The sequence below is a fragment of the Odocoileus virginianus genome, chromosome Y (assembly GCF_023699985.2).
Source record: "Odocoileus virginianus isolate 20LAN1187 ecotype Illinois chromosome Y, Ovbor_1.2, whole genome shotgun sequence".
Classification (NCBI taxonomy): Eukaryota; Metazoa; Chordata; class Mammalia; order Artiodactyla; family Cervidae; genus Odocoileus; species Odocoileus virginianus.
The window spans coordinates 899,938-907,566 of record NC_069709.1 but is presented as its reverse complement, the minus strand read 5'-3'; the positions used below and the strand labels follow the sequence as shown (position 1 = coordinate 907,566).

At 36.6% G+C, this 7,629-nt stretch overlaps 1 pseudogene; it reads right to left on the bottom strand.

The window, feature by feature from the left end:
• Positions 1 to 4,680: 4,680 nt before the first annotated feature.
• LOC110122122 (heat shock transcription factor, Y-linked-like) lies at positions 4,681 to 6,189 on the bottom strand (annotated as a pseudogene).
• Between the last annotated feature and the right edge of the window lie 1,440 nt (positions 6,190 to 7,629).

Here is a 7,629-nt window from a genome sequence, read left to right as displayed (position 1 = left end):
GCAATCCCACTCCTGGGCATACGCACTGATCTGAAAGAGACATGTGCACCCCAATGTTCATCGCAGCGCTGTTTATAATATCCAGGAAATGGAAGCAACCTCGATGCCCATCAGCAGATGAATGGATAAGGAAGCTGTGTTACATATACACCATGGAATATTACTCAGCCATTAAAAAGAATTCATTTGAATCAGTTCTAATAAGATGGATGAAACTGGAGCCCATTATACGAGTGAAGTAAGCCAGAAAGATAAGAACCAATACAGTAGGCTAACACATATATATGGAATTTATAAAATGGTTAACGATAACCCTATATGCAAAACAGAAAAAGAGACACAGATGTACAGAACAGACTTTAGGACTCTGGGAGAAGGTGAGGGTGGAATGTTCTAAGAGAATAGCATTGAAGCAAGTATACTATCAAGAGTGAAACAGATCACCAGCCCAGGTTGGATGCATGAAACAAGTACTCAGGGCTGGTGCACTTGGAAGACCCAGAGGGATGGGATGGGGAGGGAGGGAGGTAGGAGGGGGAATCGGGATGGGGAACACATGTAAATCCATGGCTGATTCATGTCAATATATGGCAAAAACCACTACAATATTGTAAAGTAATTAGCTTTCAACTAATAAAAATAAATGAAAAAAAAAGAAAAAAGAAAAGGGAAAACAGACTTTTGAATGGGCATTTTAATTTGTGCCTCTTTATATTTTTGAATTGACCATTTCTTCAGCCAAAATCTCTAACATAAAAGTCCAAAAGAGCACCAAGACATATTCTTACACATTCTTAATCTGATGCACACACATACACACAAGCACAGTCACAATCTACATGCTCAAAACACAATTACAAAAGGAAAAGAAAACCAAAAGACTCACTGAAGGACACCTATGAACTGCACAGAATTTCTCTGCTACTTGTTTCTAGGCTTAATGTTGGAAGGTAATTGTAGTTGAATGATTTCACTCTAGTGACATTTTAAATCAGAGTGTTTTAAAAGATATGCCTTTGTTCTGCATTCCATGGAGTCTTAGAATATTTAACATATAATACTATTCTGTTATTTGCTAAAATGAAAATAATGTAGGGTAACAATACTAAAGCCATATTGACCTCTTTAGGCCCTGTAGTTACACATGTGTTTGTTACACTTTAAGCATACAGTTTCATCCTCTGACTTTCTCCTATCAATTTTTCTACTTTTTGCTCCAATCTTCTGCATTTACCTCACTTAAATTTTCTATTTCACTTTTACTATTTTAGGCACCAATTATAAAATAAATAAATAAGGGAAAGAAAATTGAATTCATGTAAAATGTTGCCCTAATGTATTGAGCTATTTTCTCTATAAGTTTTTGAGAATTAAAAGCAATGATATGTTAAAGTCATATGGGAATTGATCACCAAGTAATTCATCATGTAGCCAGGCTTCCCTTGGTAGGACAGTTGAGGTGTAATTTCTTAATATATTTTCAGGAGGGAACAAAAACAGTAGCTTTTCAACATGATATATTGAATGTTCTTATCCATATCTTTTCCAAATTATCACAGAAGACTAAGTGGATTAATACTGTTCTTTTTCAGAAGGACCTGCCATTCAAAGCGAAACTTGAAAAGAGAGGAAAAGGGAGTGAGAAGGAATAATCAGTACATGGCAATAGAATAGAGGATGGACTCTCCTTTAAGCTGACATTGCTCAAAGCATGCAAATTTGACTACATAGTAAGATACCTGAAATCTAAAATAAAGCCATTGGATTTGGACTTGAAATGATAACTAAGGACACCAATTTCAGTAACTGTTACAATTGCTGCAAAATGCTTACCTCTCTAAAGCATGGTATTCTCACCTACCTTTAATGAACATTTTCAGTGTTAAAAAGAAAAAAAGTGTAGTGATATGGACAACTCCCTTATCTACAGAAATATTTCACAGATTTCACTGTCCATTAGCTGCAAGAATGAGAACTTGGTGTCGTCCTATGTGGATTACCATACCAAAACAGGGACATGACTTGATGTTGCCACTGCCATCTAAACGAATGGCTACAAGGTTGAGATTGCCAAGATTTCTTGGTAGTGTTCATGACAGTCTGGATAGTCCAACAAGCAGACAAACTGCTCAGAGTATTTCATTGTGAAATATATTAAGGTTCAGCCATTCATCTTGATCCCTGCTTACTCCATGACTTTTCTAGGTGATTAAAATGAATGTTTCCTTTTTTTATATACATATCTCTATAACTACTACTAAATTTTAGGGAACTGGGGCCTGATATAACATGCTTAGAATGGGTTCTTATAGACTGTAAACTTCATGAGAGCAGCAATCCTTTTGTAATTAGAATTCCCACATTTGCCATCCAAGTAAATACAATATATATTTATCAACTTGGGAAAAATTCTCAGTAAATAGGAAAGGTCAATTATGATAATAGTTCAGGTTATAGAGTGTTGTTGAGAAACATATATAGCATTTGACTGGTTATTACATTTCTTTATTGATAATTCAGTAAGTTCTTAAAATGTGCAGGTTCTAAGTTTGCGCTTATGTGAAAGATACATAAAGCAAATAGGATAGATCCAAAACACAATGAAGACCTGATATCTGCACTCAACTTGGAAGAAAGGCAAACAGAAGTTCCTTCCAACCCCAAAAAAGAGTTGAGGCAAAGTTGTGAGGTGGGGCTTAGCATGACTGAAAGTAGTTTGAGTGATTGTAGCTCCAGAAGCACAGTGTAACAGAAAGATAATGAAACAACTAAGGAAACAGATATCATGTCTTCAAAGAATTTGTTGACCATGCTCAGGTGCTGCAATCACCACAAGGAATTTATCTGGTCTCTGTGGGAACAGATAAGCAACATATAAATATGAACTATAGGGTGGAATCTTGGTGACAGGAAATAAAGGTATGCCTTAAGGACAGTAGAGCAAAAATGACCCTATACAATGCCTCTTGTAAAATGCCTATCTTGTGCTGACCATGGGCCAGTCACTGATTATATCATGCTATCTTTGGTATTATAGTGATGGTATAATGGTGATCATGATTTTGGTCATGCTACAATATCTATATTTTCAAATATGATATGTATTTCTATAATGAAGACAGTTCAGTTCAGTTTCTCAGTCATGTTCAACTCTTTGCAATCCCATGAACCTCATCATGCCTGGCCTCCCTGTTCATCACCAACTCCCAGAATCAACCCAAACCCTTGTCCATTGTGTTGGTGATACCATCCAACCATCTCATCATCTGTCTTCCCCTTCTCTTCCTGCCATCAATCCTCTTCCTTTCCAGCATCAGGGTCTTTTCAAATGAATCAGCTCTCCACATCAGATGGCCAAAGTATTAGAGTTTCAGCTTCAGTATCAGTCCCTCCAGTGAACACCCAGAACTGATATCTTTTAGGATAGATTGATTGGATCTCCTTACAATCCAAGGGACTCTCAAGAGTCTTTTCCAACACCACAGTTCAAAAGCATCAATTCTTCGGTGCTCAGCTTTCCTTATAGTTCAACTCTCACATCCATAGATGCCCACTGGAAAAACCATAGCCTTAACTAGATGGACATTTGTTGACAAAGTAATGTATCTGCCTTTTAATATGCTGTCTAGGTTGGTCATCACTTTCCTTTCAAAGAGTAAGTGTCTTTTAATTTCAAGTCTGCAATCACCATCTGCAGTGATTTTGGAGCCCAGAAAAATAAAGTCAACCACTATTCCCACTCTTTCCCCACCAATCTACTGTCTAACCTCAAGATTCTACCTATAACTAATATAGTATGATATAACTGTGAATGCACTAGTGTACCTACTATGTATTTGCATTTTTTAAATTTTTATTTGTATCTCTTCCTTCACCCATACCATCCTAACTTAGACAACCATTCATTTTAGCAGGGATGATTTCAGAAATAACTTTACATCCATTACCTCTTTTCCCTTTGTTCTCATATTCTTGCTTACAAAGAATAGATTAGGTGTCATTTACCTAGGATGCATAACTAACATTTTCTTGAGCTGAAGAGTTTATAAAACAGTGCAGCAAAATAGCCAGACATTGAATAAAGCTTCATTTTACACTTCATTGTTTCAAAACAGAAAATGAAGTGATGGAGATGAATATGTAGCTCTATTATTTAAATACAAGAATTGTAGGCATTTGTTGACATCTCCCAATGTAAATTTTAATCTTCATTAGGCTCCATAATCTGACACTTATTTGATAGGTCAGTTTTAATTAGCATGGTTTTCATATAATGAAGATTGTTGATGAGTTAACTTGAAAGAGAGGAGGCAGATGTATAAGCTATCATTGACACTGGGAACCATGAGTTGCCTCTCTGTTGCAGGTTAGGAAAAGGACTGTCATGGGATGACATATTGCTATAACTATCTGGAAATTTAGAAGGCTCCAGCATCAGTCCAGATAACTACTCTGTAATGGACATACAGGGAAGGACTGGGGGCAGAAAGAGAAGGGGACGATAAAGGATGAGATGGCTGGATGGCGTCATCAACTCTATGGACATGGGTTTGGGTAGGCTCCGGGAGTTGGTGATGGAAAGGAAGGACTGGCATGCTGCGATTCATGGGATCGGAAAGAGTCGGACATGACTGATTGACTGAACTAAACTAAACTGAACTAAATGGAGATATGATGGTTCTAAGAAGTAGATGTAGTTGTAATAGCAAAGTCCTCAATGTGGCCATTTACTTGAGCGTAGCTGCTATGTGAGTGCCAATCAAAAATGCTCAACTGATTTAAAACAGCAGGTTGATCTGCAAGCTCTTCTGTTTGTCTAACTGATATTGTTGATGGGGAAAGAAAGTTACATGGAGTTAGGGCACTTGTATTAGCTACTATCTAGCTGGTATAAGGCTTTTGTATGAAAGGCACACTTAAATTGAGGAGGCTGAAAATGCACTATCTACTAGTTTCAGGAAGAAAATCAGAGTTACAATCATTTATGTTGACCCTTGCTTTAACATTACATGCTTCTTCTTGTAATCTCGAACTAATGAAAATATTGTTGACACATTGTTAATCCCAGCTTTTCTTTTCATTCTTACTAAAAGTTGGGGATAGCCTCTTTTGAAATTTGGATTATAGTAGACCTGTAACTAAATCAAAGTATAAAGTTATTTAGTTTCTTTATAATCCAAGGTAAAACTGACAAGCAAAGATAAACTGTAAACATTTATTCCTTTAATGATACCAATTAAGTAGCATTAAGGAAAACATCTCCATCAGTAGTTTTAACAGCTTACATGTTAGAAACAGTTATGATCCTCAACTAAAAATATATTTTATATATACAGTAAATACCACTTTAAGTAGCTTTAGGACTTGTATCTGGTTTCAATTTGCTTGGAAAGTTTGCTAAATATTAAATATTTTAACCTCCAGCTGTATTCAACTTAAAAAAATAGCACAACAAAAAACTTTTCTTCAATAATTTACCATCTCAATTTTAAATTCAGTTTTAGCTACATATGTGAGCATGAACATGCTTTCTAGGTCACATGATTTAATCTTACATATTGCCAATAATAAGTGAAAAGTTTGGAATACCTTGCTCAAAACAGAGACATTGTTTTCTTCTTCCAGAAAGTCAGCTAGTGAAGCAGATCTTTGAAAAGTTTGTTGCTTTTTTCTAAACCCATAAAGGTTAAGCTGTCGAACTAAACTTTTCATACTATCAGTTTCAAATATTCTGAAAGGGGCCTTTCTTTCTAAGACTTCTTTCTTGAAGACTTCTTCATTGATCACTATAGAAGTGCCACTCTCATCCCACCAATACATTCAAACTGATCACTTTCAACTATATTCCAAAGTTTTTGAGGAAAAGTGAGTAAAAGAAAGTCATTCAACTCTGTTTCAGAGACAGAAAATGTGTATCGTGGCCTTCCTCAGACAAAGCCTGAGAAGCATATTCTTCAATCATAGATCTCAAAACTGAGTCCTCAGTAAGTGTGTAATCACACAAAGGAGATCTAATGGAGGTTTCTGAACCAGTTGATTCATCTTTAGGAGGCACATCTTGAATTTCTGAAGAAAAATGTGCCATCTCAAAGAAATCTTTCTTCAGATACTTTTCTCATTTGTCTGATTTTACACACCGCAACTTCAAATGCTGCCTGGCTGGCGTACAGAGATGAATTCTCTAGACCATCACAGTGGTTCTCAAAGTCAAAAAGCTGTGACATCACAAAGTCACTGGTCTCCTAGCAATTGAAGGGTAATGTTCAACCAGTGTCTACTTCTGTATCAACTTAAATACAGGCTGCTTACATAAATAATAACCAAAAATATGAAACCTGCAAAATCTCATTCCTAAAGAATTTTTACACAGAAAAATCACATCAATAAATCTACTTGGTTCCTGAAACAAAAGTGATTTATCACCCTTCTATACACACATTCTTAATATTCAGTACTGTTACCAAACCAAACTTGGGTCTGCTCACTTCTGTGCAATAAAGTCAATCAACTGACTGTGTATTGCAGTGAAAGCAAGTGTAGTGTTTATTGTAGGACCAAGCAAGGCATCCTAGCAGCTGGTGATTAAAAGACCCACACTCCCCAAATGCTTTCAGGGTAAGGATTTAACGACAGAGTGAGGGTAGGCCATGGGGTGTGTGATCAGTTTTAGGACATTCTACTATGGCCTGTTACTGAGGATATTGGGAGACAACATCATTGACCAGCTAGTTCCACCTACTATGTGGTCTATGTACTTAAATTTCAGCCTGGTTGGGGCTTTAGCATCTCTAAAACTGCTCACAGGATATTGCTCAGAATATTATCTATGGCCCTTGAGGAGGAACTAAAGATCCTTGACTTTGCTTAATGGCTAAATCCTTATTATTTTATATTGCTTGATTATTTTCCTTTGTTTTGGCCTTTTCTAACCTCTCTGATTAAAATTACTCTTGGAACATGAGGAGGTCTACAATCTCCTACCTCTCTCTCTCTCTTCATACTTTTCAATCTTAAGAAGGTACTGCTTAGAACAATAAAGGAAACAAAGTGTTGGACTTAGAGCTTCATCATAAATGTGACAGAAAATCTCAGTTGCAGTCTGGACTTCTTTTTCAGGTTCCCCAGCTCTTTGAGTGTTTGGCTATTTCCTGTTGAAATGGAGCACAGAGTTGGAAATAATCCTGAAATCTAAGCGTGGTATCAATATTTTCTGTTATAGAAACAATATATCTGTCTTTTTTGTCATTAAACCAGGACAAACATATGAAAATTGGTAGATATTTATTAAAAAGAAAGAGGGGAATGATATAAAAGAGTCTTCATGTTTTAGATGCTACCAAGAGAACATATTATGAAGTATTTCCACTTTACATATATTAAATAACCAAGTAAACTTTTGAATCATTCTGCATTGGAAAAGACCCTGATGCTGGGAGGGATTGGGGGCAGGAGGGAGAAGGGGACGACAGAGGATGAGATGGCTGGATGGCATCACCGACTCGATGGGCATGAGTTTGAGTAAACTTCGGGAGCTGGTGATGGACAGGGAAGCCTGGCGTGCTGTGATTCATGGGGTCAAAAAGAGTAGGACACGACTGAGTGACTGAACTGAACTGAACTATTTGAATT